Source organism: Heterocephalus glaber, unplaced genomic scaffold (genome assembly GCF_053883595.1).
Source record: "Heterocephalus glaber isolate CG9 unplaced genomic scaffold, H.glaber_assembly_v1.0 deba00001610, whole genome shotgun sequence".
Classification (NCBI taxonomy): domain Eukaryota; kingdom Metazoa; phylum Chordata; class Mammalia; order Rodentia; family Bathyergidae; genus Heterocephalus; species Heterocephalus glaber.
Window position 1 is genome coordinate 23487516 of NW_028258381.1, and position 18535 is coordinate 23506050.

Consider the following 18535-nt stretch of genomic DNA (forward strand, 5'->3'; position numbering starts at 1 on the left):
GCCTGGGAAGCCAGTTTAGCCACCCCCAGCGTCACCTCTCCAGGCTACATAAAGACAGCCCAAACCAGGCATGGTGTGCACGCCTGTGATTCCAGCATCTGAGAGGCTGAAGCAGGAAGATGATGAGTCCAGTCCCAGCCTGGGCAGTGAGACTGGCTCAAAATAAAAAATAAAAAAGGGCTGGGGTGAGGCTCAGGGCAAAGGCCCTGGATTCAATCTTCAGTACCACAGGAAAAAAAAAAGCAAAATAATGGGGCTGAGGGAGGGACAATCTCCATATTCTGAGTGGGGATCCCTTGGGGAATGTGTTAAGCCCCATCCCAACACCCTGCAGGAGGGATTGGGGTGTCTCCCCCAGAGCACTTTGGGGCAGACATGACACAGTCCCCTGGGAGTTTGGGGGCCACGAATCTGACTCTTGCCAGCTGCCCTCCTTGGCAAGGTCAGTGCATGTGTGCATCTGATGTCAGCCCAGTGTGAAACCCCAGACTTAGAAGTCTTGAGAGGGACTCCACAGGAGGGCCACCTGGAGGGTCCCTGAGGCCGAGGGCAAGGGCGTGAGCTTGTAGCTGGGGAGGATCCCACAGGGTGGAGATGCTCAGGCTGGGCAAGCACCATCCAGGGAGATCCGAGATCGACCCCGAGAAGGGACCCGTGGGGCACTCGAGCATATTCAGGGACCTCAAGGCCAGATAACAGAAGCACCAGCCATGTGGGCCCCCTTCTCTCCTTCCTGTGCTTGCAAGTGAGAAATAAAGACAGAGGGCCAGGGATTTAACTCAGTGGTTTTGCCACCTGCTGTGCAAGCACAAGGGCCCGAGTTCGATCCCCAGTACCAAAAAAACAAACAAATGAGAAATAAAGACAGAGAGGTGGGCTGAGCCACTCCTTGCTGCTACAGGCCCAGCAGCAAGAGGAGAGAGGCCTTAATTCAGATACAAGAGGAAGTTTCTTGAAATGAGTCTGTTCTTTCCACTGAGAGGTCAGAAAAGCTGTAGAATCCATCTGGAGATGACAGCTAGGGCAGGGGAAAGGGCATGTTGTTTATTGCTTGCAGCCTGCAGACCATCCTCTAACCTCCGAAGGATGGGCTGAGGCGCCCTTCAGCCTCTGCCCCAAAGGCACTATGCGGACTCTCACAGTTAACCGCTCAGACTCCCCTCCTGGTCTGCAGGCCGAGGACACCAATGGAGACCAAGGTGCTGGAGGGAGGTTTGCAACTTGAAGGTGGACTCTGCATTCTCTTCAGCACCCTCCCCGTCACAGGGAGCATCCCAGCTCCTGAGCCACATGCACCAGCCCTTCTCCAGCTGGGGCAGTACCTCTCCCCACGCTGGTGCTACACGCCACCCCTCCCCTTCCAATCCCTCAGACCCCCAGATGCACCAGGTATTCGTGCCCCAATCCATGTCTTAAATGAAGAGCAACCCTAACAGGTGGATGCCATTGTTATCCCCAATATACCGATGGGGCAACTGAGGCATGAAGAGTTAAGGACCTTTCTCCAAGTCACAGTGCTGGAAGGCAGTGAAAGTAGGATCTAAACCCACACAGAATAGGTTTCAGCACCGGTCACCCTAGTTCATTTTTATTCCCTGCAAAGGAAACACTTCTCCCAGCAGCCACACAAGGGTCCTGATCTCACCCCTGATCTCAAAGGAGGACTCGTCCCCCAAAAAGCTCTCTTCCGGCCCCCCATTCCTGGGCCATGGGGCAGGCCATGCCACTGTGGTCCAGAAGGCTGCAAAGGAAGTAGATGGCCTGTAAAATCCAGGCTGGGGCATGCCAATAGGTGGTGCCACTTCACCGACCAGCAGGCCAAAGCTCCGCTTGGTAGAACTTCGGGTGCCACCTGGGTCCCAAAGGCAGATTCAGAGGTGATGGCTCATCACCCAGCCTAGGTGAGATCTGGAAGGAGCTTTGCTTTTCTACATCCATTAAAAAAATCCTAGCCCTGACTTGGGGATCCAGTTGGCAAACTTACTAAAATGCAGACCCAGTTTGGTGACTGCCTACTCTCCAAACCTTCCATGGCTCCCATAGACTAAAGACCAAATCCTTTAGGTCAGCTGATAAGGCACTCCCGAGCTTTCTACCTTCCCCTCCTTCTACCACCAGCAGCAGGGCTGCCACCACCATCATAGCACAAGATGCCCGGGGTGCAATGAACTCAGCCACGCTCCTTTGTACGCACAATATAGGTGCCTCTGCTTGCATGCCCTTCCTCCTTTACTCTGCCTGATAAAAGCCCAAGGAGTTTTCAGGGTTTTATTCAACTGCTCCTGCCTCTGTGAAGCATCCCTGTCCCCAGGGCAGTCAACAGGCTCTCTCCCCACCCCTTTCTTCCTACACATCTGATATAGAGCTTGGTTATAACCCAGCTCTCATTCATTCATTCACTCAGCAAACACTTGCCAAGAGCCTGTTTTGTGCAGCCAACAGGAATATAAGAAGGAATGAACTCTGCCACAGCATATGGCTGAAAGGGGGTGGGATCAGCACAAATCACAGAACCATATATGTGAACTTATGACCCATGATGGGACATGCTAAGCTGGAAAGCAGTGAATTCACTGCTCCTTGTAATTAAAATACAATTTACATGCAGTAGAAAGAAAAATCTAGTGTTTAGCTTGGTGAGCTTTTACCTTTGTGCTCACCAGCATCCCTATTCCTTCAAAACTCCCCCTCCAAGCTGGGCTTGGTGAAGGAGGATCACTGCAAATTCAAGGCCAGCCTGGGCTTCATTGTGAGTTCAAAAGCAACCTTATCTACATAGCAAGACTCTTTCAAAACAAAACAAAATCTCTCCTGACAATTCTCTGGCTCCAGAGGTAATCTTTTTTCTGACATCTCTCACCATGGATTAGTTTTGCCTGAGCTAGAACTTCATGAAAAGAAATCCTCTGTACCAAAAAAGAAAAAACAAAAAGAAATCCTACAGTTTGCACTCTTCTGTCTTCCTTCTTTCACTCACCCATTATGCCTGAGGTTCATCCATGTTGTTAAATGTAGTGATATTTGTCCCTTTTTATTAGTAAAGAATATTCTACTATATAAATGATACATGAATATTTGGAATTTGTCCATATTCTTGTTGATGGACTTTTAAGTATTTCCAGTTTTGAGGTATGATGAGCAAAGATTCTATCAACATTCTTGTACAAGTCTTTTTTGGACATGGGTTTTCATTTCTCCATGGTACATACTTGTAATAGAATTGATGAGCCAGAGAATAGATAGATATTCAGTTTTAGTAGACATGACAAACAACTTTCCAACAGGTTTGGGTGAACCTGCTTACATGCTGAGCCATAGCATGTGAGAGTTCCAGTTGCTCCACATCCCCACCAACATTGAATGTTGTTAGTCATCTACACTAGTCATTCTCGAGTGTGTGTAGTAATCTTTTGTTATGGTTTTTATTTGAAATTCCTATTGACTAAATAAGGCTGAGTCCCTTTTTTGTTTGTCATTTGGACAGTTTCCTTTGTGCAGTCCTGTTCAAATTTTGTACCCTTTTAAATTGAATTTTGTATCTTTTTCTTATTGATTTGTCTTATTGATTTGTGTGATTTCTATTTTTCTCATTTGCTCACAATAAATATTCATATACAAAGAAGAATATATTAAAGGAATATACACTCAGACATCTGTATGTGCAATGTTGACAGCTGCAGCTTCAACTAACTTCCATTGAAAATATTCAGAAAAAAAATTCACCTGTACTGAACATGAACAGAATTTTTCTTGGTGTTATTTCAAGAAGACACACCCAAGACCCTCTCATCTCTCGACCTATAAACACCCCAAGGCTGTGTAAGGACATAGGGAGAAAGTAGCTATCTGCAAGCCAGGAAGAGAACCCTTAACAGAAATGGAATTGTGCAGAAACTTGGTCTTCTAGCTTGCAAAGTTGTGAGAAAATAAATTTCCGCTGTTTAAACCATCTTGTCTATGTATTTTTCTGGCAACCTAAGCAGACCAATATAAATAGCTAGACATAAATTTCACAAAAATCCATACACTGATGAGAAAAATTAAACAAGCCCTAAATACATGGCAAGTTATACCATGTTCATGGATAGAAAGACTCAATGTTATTAAGGAATCAATTTGCTAAAAATTGGATCTATAGATTCAATGTAATCTTGATAAAAATCCTAGTGCCTTCTTTTTGCAAAAACTATGAGGCCAAGTATAAAACCTACAAGAATGCAAAGAACACAGAATAGCTAGAGGCCATGCAGCTGACAGGCACAGCACTGCACCATCAGGAAATGGAGGATCCAGTTGCCAACGTCCTTCCTTCACCCCAATAGCATGTGCGTGCCCTCACTGGCTGCCACCTGGCTCCCACCTGGATAAATTGAGGAGCCAGATGAGCCTTCTCAGATTCCTCTAAGAGAAGCTTTTTTGGTTTTTGTTTGTTTTCTTGTGGTACCAGCAGTTGAATCCAGGCCTTCGAATGAAGCTATGTACCCAGCCCTTTTTAATTTTTCTTTTTGTGAGACAAGATCTTAAGTTGCTGAGTTCCCCAGACTTGGCTCAAACTTAGGATCCTCCTGCCTCAGCCTCCTGTGCTGGGATTACAGGTTGCATGACCACATCCACTTAGTGGTTCCACTAAGGAATACTTCCCAGATTCCTTAGTATGGCCATGAGGTCTTTGAAGATGTGGCACTGTCCATTTTGGTCACCTTCCTGCTTATTCCTCCCTCAACTCAGAAACCCACCAGCCACATCAGGGCTTACACATCTGCTCTTTCTTCTGCCCTAAACACAAAGCAGCTACAATGCAGCCCCCAGAGCTCAGTGGAAGAGCCTCCTCTTCCATGGGTCCCCTCAACTTATTCTCTCAAAAAACCTAGACTTCTTTTCCAAGCACTTAAAATTATACGCCCACCTACACATTATTTGTCTGATGTCTGTCTCTTCCGCCAAGTCACAGGCTCAACTGCAGACCTCATGGCTGACTTTTTTTTTTCATATATTTGATTATATATATTCATATATGAATAAGAATAAGAATCTAATAAGAAAAAGAGAAATCACACAAATCGACAAGAAAAAGACACAAAGCCCTCGGATGCATACAATAGATTGGTGGGCTGAATGAAGCCACGATGAACAGTGTACTTGCCCCCAGGGATGGTAGCCGGGAACTGCAGTACTAGACAGGACATAGTGTCTCTCTGGAAGAGTTGGGGGTAAAGGGCTGAGTATGGCTCTGGAAACTGAGGACTGCAGGATGCAGGGGCAGGGCACAGCTACTTTCAAGCTTGCGTAGCTTCCCTGGTGGTCTAGTGGTTAGGATTCGGCTCTCTCAAGCTTTCGATCCCAGCACTCTGGGAGGCTAAGGCAGGAGGATCACAAGTTCAAGTCCATCCTGGGCAACTTAGTGAGACCCTGTCTCAAAATTTAAAAAATAAAAAATAAAAAGGCCTCAGCATATAGCTCAGTGCAAAGGCCTTGGGTTCAATCCCCAGAACCACACACAAAAAAGAGAAGCTTCCCACTGGGAGACCCTCGTTGGGCATCTGATGAGATAAGACAAGCAAATGTCCAGAGCCTCAAGAGCCCAGGGGGTTGTTTGAGGTGCTGTGGGTGCATCTGGGGAGTAGGCGTTGTGAAGAGCAAACAGAGCAGCTCCAGGCTGGGAAAGTCCCGGAACGCAAGCAAGGAGGCTGGACTCGGCTGTGGATGCCTGACGGATGCCTGACGCCAGACGCCGGATGCCAGAGCTCCCCCAGCTTCCCAGGTCTCCCTCCTGAGCAAGAAAATAATTCTGCGCCTTCGGCTTCAGTCTGTGCATGTTAATGTGTACGCATGCCATTTACTTACTGTCTTTGCATATATTATAAAACAGCAGTGCTTCACTTCTCTCTTCTTCTGTAGATTAAAAAATAAACAGACAATGTGATGTGGTTTTCCTGCCTCTCCACAGACAGCCCCTCCTGCCCACGAGAAGCCCACCCAAGGCTGTGCACAGAGGAGCCCCTCAATCTGCCCTCAACAGAGACACTGCCTGTGGCCAGATGGGAAGGAGAGAGAGAGGTGGAAGAGGAGGGGAGCTGCGTGGGCTGCTGCTCAGAAGAGGGATGTACAGCCGCACTTTACAGAGGATCAGGCTAAGGCCTTGCAGGTTGTGTGGTGACCCAGGCAGCTCAGTGGGTGAGTTCTCACCTGCTGGATAATACACTAGGGCTGGTGCCTGGAAAAGACCCCAAGGGGCTGGCCACAGGCTGCAGCCACTTGGTGACTGTCCTGGAAGGTAGCAGACACGTCTCGTGTGTCCCCAAAGACAGCCCTGGGCGCAAGGTCCTGTGAACAGAGATCTGTAGAAATGGCATCCAGGAGTAAGATGGCCATCACTGGAGTGAGGTAAGCAGGAGCCACAGCTCTCCAGCTCCAAAGGTGACATCCCCAGCACATCATGAGGTGCCAAGGTCCAGGCGTCCCTCACTCAAAATAAGTGGCAGCCCAGAGACCTCATCTGCAGGAGCCTCATGCCCCCTCCTTCCCTGGCACTTAAGCTGTCCAGGCCTCCATCCCTGCCTGGCCCCTGCTCCTACCCCGGCCCCTACTTCCTCACCAGGGACCTCAGTGAGGAGGAGCGGACAGGAGGTAACAGACAGGCTGGAGTCTCAACAGGAAACGAGCGGGGGCTTCAGGGGAAAGCAGGGGATTATTAATCTCCTGATTAATAGCAGTGGCCAGTGGGGAAGGAAGGGGCTGTCCCAGCACAGTTCAGAGGCAGGAGGCAGGGAGAGGAGTCTGGCTTCTGGGCCCCCCAGTGTCCAAGCTAGTCACTCCCAGATGCCAGATGGATGGAACAGTGGGGACCCCAGCCTGGAGGGCAGCCTCTTCCCGCCCAGCCTCCCCTCCCTCTATAGCCCAGGCCATTGTGGGCAGTGGCAGGGGCAGGGGATGTGGCCTAGACAAGGTTCCCCTGCTGGGGTTGCAGCCCTGGTGAGCTGCAGGACCCCCCAGGCAGGCTGAGCATGAGGAGGAGGAGGAGGAGGGGCAGGAAAGGCCAAGTCTTAAGAAAGTCTTTAAATCCTGCCGGGCATCTCTCTGAGCAGCAGGCAACCCAACCAGAGGGGGAGGCTGCCTGGCAGGGGGCCGTCTGGCAGAGGGGAAGGAGGAGGCAGATGGAGCCCCGGAGAGTTCCGGAGAACCCCTCCGCTTGCACATCTGGAAAAGGTTGGCTCTAATGCCATCAAAGATCTCGGAGGGGCTGGGGAGGCAGCCAAGGGCAGGGGGAGCCTGGTGGAGGAAACACAACCCCCACATCCCTGGCACTCGTCCCTCAGCATCCATCAGGCCCCTGTGCCTGGCTCACCCCCGCCAGCTGACCAAGGGGCCTGGGGCCAAGGGCAGCATCAGTAACGCCTGTCACCTCCCTGCAAGGAACACAGCACAGGCCAGGGGTTTTCTATGACAGAGCTGGAGGAGGGAAAGGGAGAGATTTCCATTGCCAAGGAAGGGAAACTGAGGCACAGAGAAGGGACATCCAGCTTGTCCTCTCTGCCTTTGGGGTACCAGTGAGTTCTGAGAAGCCCTCATCCAGCTCCTGTGCCACAGAGCCTTAGGACAAGGAGGAGAATGGTCCAGCTCAAACTCCAAACCTTCTGCCTCAGCCTTCCAGTGCTAGGATTACAAGCATGAGCTCCCATACCCAGCTTCAAGGCTGTTCTGAAAAGTCCTAATCCCCAGGCCTCTGCTTATATGACATTCCTCAGGAAACCCCTTCACCCCTGGGAGTCTTCAGTTAGCATGTATCCCATACACGCACATGTGCACGCACACACACACATGGAGTAAGGAGAGGGCTGTGTTCTTCCCACACATTAGTGCCTGGCACTGGCTCAGTGAGCCCTGAAAAAACAACTGAACAGAAGGTTGAGGACCCAGGGCAATGCCAACACCCCCAGCGCACCTGGCCAGGCCAGGTGGGAGCCCTGCTGTTGTCTGCACCATGCTGGTGACTCACTGGATGCCCAGCCCAGTCTCTCGGCTTTACATTGGTCCGGGACCATTAGTTTTGGGTAGTATTCTTACCCCTACTTCTAATGTATCTGATTACAAAAGTCCAACATAAAAATCAGAATGGAAAAATTACACAGGAGCTCTCGTGTGTGTGTGTGTGTGTGTGTGTGTGTGTGTGTGTGTGTGTGTGTGGAAATTTGCTCTCATTTCATGGGGATTGCTGAGCACCTCAGTGTGCCAGACACTGGAGCAAGCCTTGGGAAGAACAGGATGAAGATGAAGATGCGGTCTTGCCCTTGAAGCACTCGGAGGCTGGTGGCAAGAGTCAACTGGGAATCAGTTGGGTGGCTCTGCAGGGGACCTCCTCTTGGCCCTCTTCCTACTGCTTCTCCCCTTACCCCCTGCCAAGCATCCCATCCCTAGGCTTCTCCAGTATGTGCTCCTGCAGCTGGTTGTGCTCCCCTGCTCCAGTCATTGTCTCCCTCTTCTGGGCCCCTCCCTCTTCTCCTGCCTTCAAGACAAATAAAAAGTCTTCCCCGCCCCACAGGCCCCTCAGCTAAGGCCCTATTTCTCGTTCCCTTCAGAGAAAAACTTCTTGAGTCTCCACTTCCTCATCTCCCAATCCCTCTCCCCACCCACAAGCCATCTCAGTCCACATCCCTACCACTCTCCAAAACTGCACTTGCCAGGGTCCCCAGTGACCCACATGGCCAAATCAATGGTCACTCCTAGGGGACCTCACAGTAACACTGGGGACAGTTCTGCTCTCTCTCCCTCTGTCGATCCTGAAACTCAACTCGCAGGACTCCCAGTCTTCCTCAGCCCCATCCCTAAGGTTGGGGTGCTCAGGACTATTTCGAGGCCATCACCCCTTCTCCATCTCTTCAACCCCAAGGCCACCTATAGACTTATGACTTTTCCATCTATGTTTTGAGGACTCAGTTTCACCATGTGTCCTCGGGTCTAACACACAGGGATCATGTTAACATCTCTGACATTAGCATTTAAATTATACTTGATGGCGTGTCACAGTGTGGTTAGTAGTGTTCTTAGTGATAATAAAATAATGCACTTGTGCCAGGTATGTTGGCTGACACCTGTAATCCCAGTAGGAGGTTAAGGCAGGAGGATTGCAAGTTTGAGCACAGGTTGGGTAACTTAGTTACTTGAGCCCATATCTCAAAATAAAAACTAAAAAAGACTGGGAATGTAGCTCAGTACAAAGGCCCTGGCTTCAATCCACATGACTGAGGGAGAGAGAGAGACAGAAAGGAAGGAAACTGAAAAACATGAAACAATAGAGGCAAAAATTAATGAAACAGGTAGACGGTTGCAGGTCGTGGCTGGGCCGGTTCTCCACTTCTCCCCCTCCCCTACTTTCCTCCCTCCTTCTCCCTTCCTTGGTGGCTGTCCCCTGCCTGGTGGCTGACTCCTTGGCCCCCTCCCTGACCCCTCGGACCCTGGTGCCACTGCCACTGGATTGGCCTTCCTTTCCTGTTTCCCGGCTGTGGAGCCAGTGAAAGGATGACGACCCTGTGCTCTGCAACCTGATCCCTGCCGCCACCGTGGCAATGAGGCAGATGCCTCTCGCCTGCTCCAACCACAAGCGTCCCGTGGTTGACTTGGCCTTCAGCGGCATCATGCCTTATGGGTATTTCTTAATCAGTGCTTGCCAAGATGGAAAACCTATGTTACGCCAGGGAGATACAGAAGATTGGATCGGAACATTTTTGGGTCATAAAAGTGCTGATTGGGGTACAACATGGAATAAGGAGGCCATCAAAGCTGCAGATTTCACCGCCCAAGTGTGGGATGCTGTCTCAGGAGACGAACTGATGACCTTGAATCACAAACACATTGTCAAGACTCCGGATTTCACACAGGATAGCAATTACTTGTTAACTGGAGGGCAAGATAAACTGCTACACATATATGACTTAAACAAACCTGAAGCAGAACCTAAAGAAATCAGTGGTCACACTTCCGGTATTAAAAAAGCTCTAGGGTGCAGTGAGGATAAACAGATTCTTTCAGCTGATGATAAAACTGTTCGCCTTTGGGATCATGCTACTATGACAGAGGTGAAATCTCTGAACTTTAATATGTCTGTTAGTAGTATGGGATATATTCCTGAGGGAGAGATCCTGGTTATTACTTATGGACGATCTATTGCTTTTCATAGTGCAGTAAGTTTGGAGCCAGTTAAATCCTTTGAAGCACCTGCAATCATCAATTCTCCATCTCTTCGTCCCAAGAAAGAATTTCTTGTTGCAGGTGGTGAAGATTTTAAACTTTATAAGTATGGTTATAATAGCAGAGAAGAACTAGAATCCTACAAAGGACACTTTGGTCCCATTCACTGTGTGAGATTCAGTCCTGATGGAGAACTCTATGCCAGTGGCCATGAAGATGGAACTCAGACTGTGCCAAACTGTGGTAGGAAAAACCTGTGGCCTTTGGAAATGTGTGTTTCTGGAAGAAATAGCGATGAATTGGCAAAACCAAAGATCAGTTCTCCAGAGACAACCGAACAGGAACCAGAAGAAATTGCTTCAGAAAATTCAGATTCCATTTATTCTCCAACTCCTGGAGTTAAAGCCTGAGCATCAAGCATGTGCTGCAGAAAGTATATCATTTATGGACTAAAGGGGCGAGCAGAGAAAAGCATCAGCCTTTTGAGTTACTCTGCTTGCCGGCAAATGCAGCAGTAAACAGCGGGAATAGGAATTAGCCTCCGTGCAGGAGCAGCTGACTCCGTGCAACCTGTGAGTGAAAACAGCATCAGAGAAGGCAAGGCGGGAACCGGGCTCTTGTAGCAACAGCCTCTTGTCTTTTTTTTTTGGTACCGGGGATCAAACTCGGGTCCTTGCGCTTGCACAGCAGGCGGCGAAACCACTGAGCTAAATCCCCGGCCCAAGCCTCTTGTCTTTTTAATGAATACGTGCAAGCCAACATCCAATTTGTGTCATTACAATTAAATTTCTTGTAGCTTTTTTTGTTATTATGGAGAAGAAAAATATATTTGCCTAGCTTTCTGACATTTCCCTTAAAGCAGAATGCCTTCTCTCTCTTTTTTTGCTTCAGTTGTAAAGAAGAAGGAATACATGATAAAGTAACTGGTTTGATTTCTCTTGTTGTATGCTTCTGAACATTCAATTATTTTTAGTTCTCTCAAATAAAATGCCTCTAAAATGAAAAAAAAATAATGAAACAAAAGCTAAATCTTTGAGAAGATCAATGAAATAAACTAATCTCCTACCAAGACTGACAAAAAGATGAAAGTACGAGTTATTATCGATGTCAGAGATGAAATAGAGGATATTACTCTGTACATGTATCAAACAAATGAAAGACTACAGTGGACCTGAAATTCCTGAGGGTTATGTTCCTAGAGCATCAGCAAACTGTGAAAAAAATGCAAATTTCAGATATGGTCAGAAAAATGCCTATAAATGCCTATTTTTGTAGTTTAAGCTCTAATTATGCTAAGTCTCCGGCAGTTATGTAATTTAATTTAATAAAATATTGTATTAATAAAGCCTTAGAAGGTGCAGGGCATTTTGGTGGCATCTTAGGGATCTTAGGGCTTTAAGAAGAACAAAACCAAGAACACTCGAGATAGTACACGCGGTACAGCAACATGATATGATGCGGGAATGCTGGTGCATCTGGGAGATGGGTTATAGGGAAGCAGCCAATCAGCACAAGGAGAACTGAATAACGCTCTCGGATTGGCTACTTGCAAACCTCCCGCCAAAGAAACAATTGAGGAGGATAGTTGTGGTTTCCCTGAAACTGTGGGGGTTTCTACAAACAATTCTTAGTTAAGTTCTAAGGAAAAATCTGCTAATGACAGAGGCTGCGAACTCTGAACTGCGACTTCGGGGGGCAGGGGCGGTACATTGTAATTCATAAAAAACACATTACCACAACCCAAAGCCTTGTAACTATTAAGGAAATTGAATTTGTAGTTTAAAAACTCCAAGAAAGTAATATCCATACTCAGATGACTTCACTGGAGAATTCCACCAAATATTTAAAAGACAATTAACACCAACATATATTTTCTTCTAGAAAATAAAAGAGGAGAGAATACTTTCTTATTTGTTTTTGTGTGACAAATATGACCCTGATACCAAAGCCAGACACAAAAAGTACTAAAGAAGAAAACCATAGACCGATATCTATCATAAATATAGGCACAAAAATCCTTAACAAAATATTAGCAAATAAGCTTCATTACTATGGGGGGAAAAATTCTACCTTATCACCAAGTGGAGCTTACTCCAGGAATATAACACTTATTCAATTATTTGACAATCACTCTGTATAATTGCCATTTTAACCAGCTAATGAAAAATCACCTGCAACAACCTTATACTCACACTGTACTTAGCAATGAAATGTTTTCCCCCCAAGACAAAGTCGTCTGTCCACTCTCGGCCCTGTTGGAAGTTCCAGCTGAAGCAAAGGCAAGAAAAGAAAAGAAAAATGATAGAGATCAGAAAGGAAGAAATAAAACTGTCTCTATTAACAAATAGCATGATCATTTTCATAGAAAAAAACCACAAAGAATCTAAAAATAAAAAAGGACAACTGCAAAACTCTCTAGTGAACTAGTGAGTTCAGAAAGGTTATGGGATATGAGACAGACATACAGATATCTATTGTACTTTTATACACTAGGAAAAAAACCATAGAAATCAAACCCAAAAGCGCAATTTCATAATTTTTATGAAAAAATATTTATAATCACTCAAATAAATAAATAACTAGGTGTAACTCTAACAAAGGAAGTACAAAACTTCTATACTGAAAGTTATAAGAAGCTCTGGCTTTCTTCAATGAAGAAAGCTTAAAGAAAAAAAAATTTTTTAAACTTCATCCAGGGATGTAGCTCAGTGGGACCATATCTGCCTGGCAAGCACAAGGTCCTGAGTTCAATTCCCAGTACCCCCCAAAATTAAAACTTCATAAATGGAAACAGATGCCAGTTCCTAGATTGGAAGAGGCAATGTAATAAAGATACCAATTCTTCCTGAATGCATATACAGGTTTAATGCAATTCCCATGAAAATCTCATCAAGATTTCTGATACATATGGATTATTCTAAAATTTTGTCTGAAAAGACAAAGGAGCTATAATAGTTGTCTTCATCTGTTTTCTGTTGCTACAACAAAATACCTGACTCTTGGTGATTTATTTAAAAAAGAGATTTCTTTAGCTCACAGTTTTGGAACCAGATAGCCCAAGATCCAGTGGCCCCATCTCCACAGGGACTGCTGAGGGCCTTGTGGCAAATGGCACTGTGGTGGTGGGGCAAATCTGAGAGCAATCACTTGGCTATACAGAAGGACAGAGGGACTCAGGGACCAGGCACACTCTCTGTATAGCAACTCCAACTCCTTTGAGGAGGGGAAGGGGAGTAAGTGCTGGGGACTGAATCCAGGGCCTTCACACTGAGCTATGCTCCCAGCCCTTTTTATCTTCTATTTTGAGATAAGGTTTTGCTATGTTGCCCAAGTGAGACTCAAACTTGTAATCCTCCTGCCTCAACCTCCCAAAGTGCTGGGATTACAGGCATGCACTAGCACACCAAGCTTGCAACTCCATCTCTTGTGAGAATGAACCAGCGTTCTGTGAGATCTACATTAATCCCTTCAACTAGGCCCCACCTCTAAAAGGTTCCACCACACCCCAATATTTTCAAACTGAGGACCAAGCCTTCCACACATGAGCCTTTGGGGGACCCACCCAAACTATAGCAATACTTAAAATAATTATCAAAAAGAAAATAAAGTAAGAAGAATTAATCATCTAGATTTCAAGACATTCTGTAGTTACAATAATCGGGCTATATTTTGTTAAAACAATAGTCAAATAGATCAATGGACCAGAACCCAGAACTTGGAAGTGCACTGACACAAATGTACTAAATGACTTTTGACAAACATGCAAAAGCAATTTATAAAGGAAGAATAGCCTTTTCAACAAACAGTGCTAGAGCAATTAGACAGCCACAAACCAAAAATGAACCTCAGCCTAAACTTCAAACCTTGTGCAAAAATTAACTCAAAATGTATCACAGACTTAAATGTAAAACATAAGACTATAAAATTTTTAGAAAAAAAAAGAAGAGTATCTTCAGGATCTAAGACTAGGCAAAGAGATCCTTTACTTGACACCAAATGCATGATCCATAAAGGAAAAAAAAACCTGATAAAATAGACTTTATCAAACTTAAAAGTTTTGCTCTGAAAGACTGAAGGGAAAGCAAGAGGACAAGCCACAGGGAGGGAAAACTACTTGCAAGATACATTCCTGCCTGTGGACTAGTATCTAGAATACATAAAGAACACTCACAATGCAACAGTGAAACAACAAAGAACTCAATTAGAAAATGGGCAAGAGACATAAAAGTACTTCTCACCCAAGAAGATATAAGTTGGCAAATAAGCACATGAAAAAATGTTCCACATTATTAGTCATTAGGGAAATGTAAATGAAAACCACAGTGAAGTAGCACCCTAAAACAGCTAAATAAAAAATAGTGCCAACACCAAATTCTGGCAAAGATGCAGAGAAACTGGATCTCTCCCATGTTGCTGGTGGAAATGTGAAAGACTATGGCTACTCTGGAAAAGAGTGTGGCAGTTTCTTATAAAGCAAACATGAGCCCCCAAAACACAACAACAACAACAAACATGACCCAACAATTGTACCCCTGGGCATTACCCAGAGAAATAAAAACATGTTTGCCAGGGATTTAGGCAGTTGCACCATGCCTGCCTCGCAAATACAAGGTCCTGAGTTCAATCCCTGGTACTGAACAAAAGAAAACCTTATGTTCACATAAAAACCTATATGTCTTTAATGGCAGCTTTATTCATAGTAGCCCCAAACTGGAAACAATTCAAGGTGTCTGTCAGTGGTAGAATGGTTAATCTAACTGGTACAGTGGTGCAATAATCTCAAAACCGAAAGATTAAATTAAATAAAAAACTAAATCAGGTCAAAGCCCCCCATGGGGCTGCAGATGTAGCCCCAGGGTAGAGCCCTTGCCTAGAATGCAGAAAGCTCTGGGTTCAATTCTCAGCTCTGGTGGGAAAAACTCTTAATGGCTCCCTGATGCACTCACAGCCACACCTTAGCTGAGTACATGGGTCTGTGTGCCAGGTCCTGGGACCCTCCTGCTTCACAGTCAGTCACCTCTGTACGCAAGCTCAGCTGCCCCTTCTCGTCACCTGCAAGGTCTGGCCTACGCGCAGCTGTGACCTCCTCCCTGGAGCCTCCCAAGCCCTGCCAGGATTTGACTCTGGACTCTGTCACCCCTGGGAACGCATCTTTCACATGTCTCTGGAGTGCCACCTCCCTGAGAGCAGCTGCCAGCCATGTGGCTTCATTCAGCAGGAAGCCAGCCTCCAGGAGGTGGAAACAAACAAGTGACCAGCGAGGGGGGAAGCAAATGAGGCCTGGCAGTGCCCTAAAATGGAACATCCTGCGGGAGGGGTTTCCTTGCACCCCAAAATTATGTACCCACAGCTAGGCAGGGCTGCACTCACCATCCCTCATCTGAGCTGTAGGAATATTCATGGCCCAGTGGTTCTGCCCAGGAACAGTCCTGCTGTCCCCAACTCCCAGGAGGATGCCAGAGAAGGCCCACAGGGAGCTATGTCCCAGTAACACAGCCAGCATGTTTGGAAATATTTCTAAGCCAGGACACTGCAGGCTGCAAGTGAGTAGCCCAGGGGACAGGGACCAGTTAGGCCCAACTCAGGCACCCACAGCCAAGGGAGGGTGTAGCCATGGACCAGGCAGTGTTGGGGCTCTGGACACATGGCCACGTGGACACACAGACACAGCCAGAGAGCAGCCCCTCCTCTGACTGCCCAGTCAGATGTCACTCAGGTGACAAGTCAGATGTGGCTTCCTGTCCCATCACTTGCCAGCCCTGTGCCACCAGCAGGCCCTCTGTCCTTGTCATGTTAAACCAGGACAAACTAGTGGAAACCTCCTGGTAGAGTCTGGCACCAGGCAATGCTCTGGCCCCAGGGTTGAAGTTTATCAGGAGAGACTGGGGTGTAGCTCTGCCCATGGGGACTCTGCTTCAGCAGCCATGCATCCCTCACCCTAAAAGCCTTCACTGTGGCTTGGGTGCAGTTTGTAAGGTCCATACGCTATAAGATTGGTCCTCACTGTGGTGATGTGAGAGGTGTGGGGACCTTTAAGAGGTGGAGCCTCATTCAAGGTTGTGGGAGGAATGAATGAATGAATGAGGAAGCATGGATGTAGTTCTCAGAAGCCCAGGTTGGTTCTCACTCTATAGAGGCTGTTACAAAAGAGCAAGACTGGCCCCACCTTCCTACCCTGCTACCATCCACTGTGACATGACCCAGCCCAGAACCTTCACCAGTGCCTAAGCAAGGCTGTGTGACGTCCAGCCTCCAAAACTGTGAGTTAAATAGACCTCTTTTCTTCATAATTAATCCAGCTTTGGGGATTTTGTTACAGCAACAGAAAACTGACTAATGCACTCTTCCAATTCTGACCATCTCTGCCCAGCTACTCTCTCCTGACAATTAGACTGTGCCCCCAGGTCCTCCCTGTCTGATGACATCTTAGGGCCACCTGAGGGGATTAGGATGGGACTACCCTCACCCTTCAATTCTAGCCTCACAAACAGCCACAAGCATGAAGGTAAAAAGGCCTTCCTTTTTTCTAGCTGGACCTCCAATAAGTCTCCTTATAGAAAGATGGCTTAGGTGAGACACAGTCCAGAAGTCTTCAGTTAAATATGAGTTCCCATCAGCTCTGGTGCAGCTCTGGCTAAGGGACCAGCTGGCCGTGGCCTTCCTTGTGGAGTGGGAGTACCTGGGCAGTCAGAAGCCTAGGAGCTGGGAGAGTTGGGATGGGAGGCAGGAAGGAGGTAAGAGGTGGTGAAGCTCTACCAAGCTCACATGATTTCCTTCTCCATGCATTTCCAAGCAAGGCACCAGAAGATTTAAGATAAACAGATGTCGCCTGCCCTAAGGGGACTGTGACCACTGATTGTGGAAGGACATAACTGAAGGACTTATCTGTCTGCCTGGCAGGGTGCAAACAACAGTGTCACAAGGGGAACCTTTGCTTGGACCTCAAAGGCTAAGACAATTCACCAGGTGGAGAGGAAACAGCAATAATGATTGCTAAGAGTCATGGCCGTATCCTTAAACAGTCCATGCTAAAGTGTCCTGTGTGTGTGTGTGTGTGTGTGTGTGTTGTCACAACAAGAAACCTGAGGTGGCCTGCACCCTGACCACAGTGATGGCAGGACTGGGAAGGAAGAGAGCACCACACCCTATCCTGCTTTCCCCACAGAAATTGTGTGCAAACACAAATCAAAGCATCCAAAGTGCTTCCAAGGATGGAGAGAACCAAAATTGGACCCCACACAGCTTCAGAAAAGTGGGCAGAGAATGGACAAGAAAGACAAAGCCCGGAACAGGTCCCTGTAAACTCTGCGGTTGAAATGTGGCCAGACAGGGCAAGCAACTGGGATCTGAGCAAAGGAACTTGTACAGGGCTGCTGGGGGAGGGCGGGCCCAGGCCTGACCCGTACCCAGAGCTGTCTGGGGGCCCTGTGCTGTGCTGGAATCCACTTCCTTACTCAGTCCCAGCCAAATCACAAGCCAGACTCATGCAAGACTTCACTATCACCTCATCCTCCAACAATCTCATGATGTAGCTTTCTTTTGTAAAAACTTAATTTTATTGGTACATTTTAAGTATACAATATAATGACATTCATCATTGGAAATTTGATGTAGCTCCCTATTACCTCCATTTAGAGTTGGGGAAACTGAGGCTCAGAGGACCAATCCTGGTTACTAAAACTTCTGATAGGAGAATATTGTGTCCCACTCCCTTTCTTCCTTTTTTGTGACATTCTTGCATGAGACGCGATGCCTGGAGCCCCTGCTGCCCTTCTGTGACCTTGAGGAATGTCACAGCAGAGACACGCAGGGACCAGTGGAGAGTCAAGTCTCCAAAGGGAGACCTGAGGTGGGGCTCCTACAAATAAGATGGCCCACAAAGGGAAAGCCAGCAAAACTGGGACCAGTGATGAGAATGCGTATGGAACCCAGGGGACTCGGGGAGCAGGTGGCAAACTATAACCGTTGCCCCGGCAGCAGCCCCGAGGCCTCATAAGAGGGGGTGCACCCCAATTCTAGCTCAATTATGAGTTATCAGTGAGAAAGAAAAGTATCAACCCCTCCTTCCTTAACAAAGAATAATAACCACAGCAATGAGGTATGGAGTCAGCTCCTGCCAGCGAGCTCTGTAGCAAAGGCACGACGCACATGTTGACCCTGAATGTTTTCTCCTCTGCTCTCAACCCTCAGGAGGAGAGAAAACCTCCCCAAAGGCCAGCAAACACCCACACCGAAGCCCTCAAAACATTGTTCAGACTGCTACTTACGTCATAAAGCAGAGGGCAATCGTGAAAATCAATTATCATTTGAAAATGCTGCAGCCCAGGTGAGCTGCTCTACTTTTTCTTAC

At 47.1% G+C, this 18535-nt stretch overlaps 1 protein-coding gene and 1 pseudogene across 2 annotated transcripts in view; one reads left to right on the plus strand and one right to left on the minus strand.

Moving 5' to 3' along the window:
- Col26a1 (collagen type XXVI alpha 1 chain) overlaps positions 1-18535 on the minus strand; it is a 145320-nt gene that overhangs the window by 89152 nt on the left and 37633 nt on the right. The window lies entirely within an intron of this gene.
- Positions 9564-10595, plus strand: LOC106008969 (serine-threonine kinase receptor-associated protein pseudogene; annotated as a pseudogene).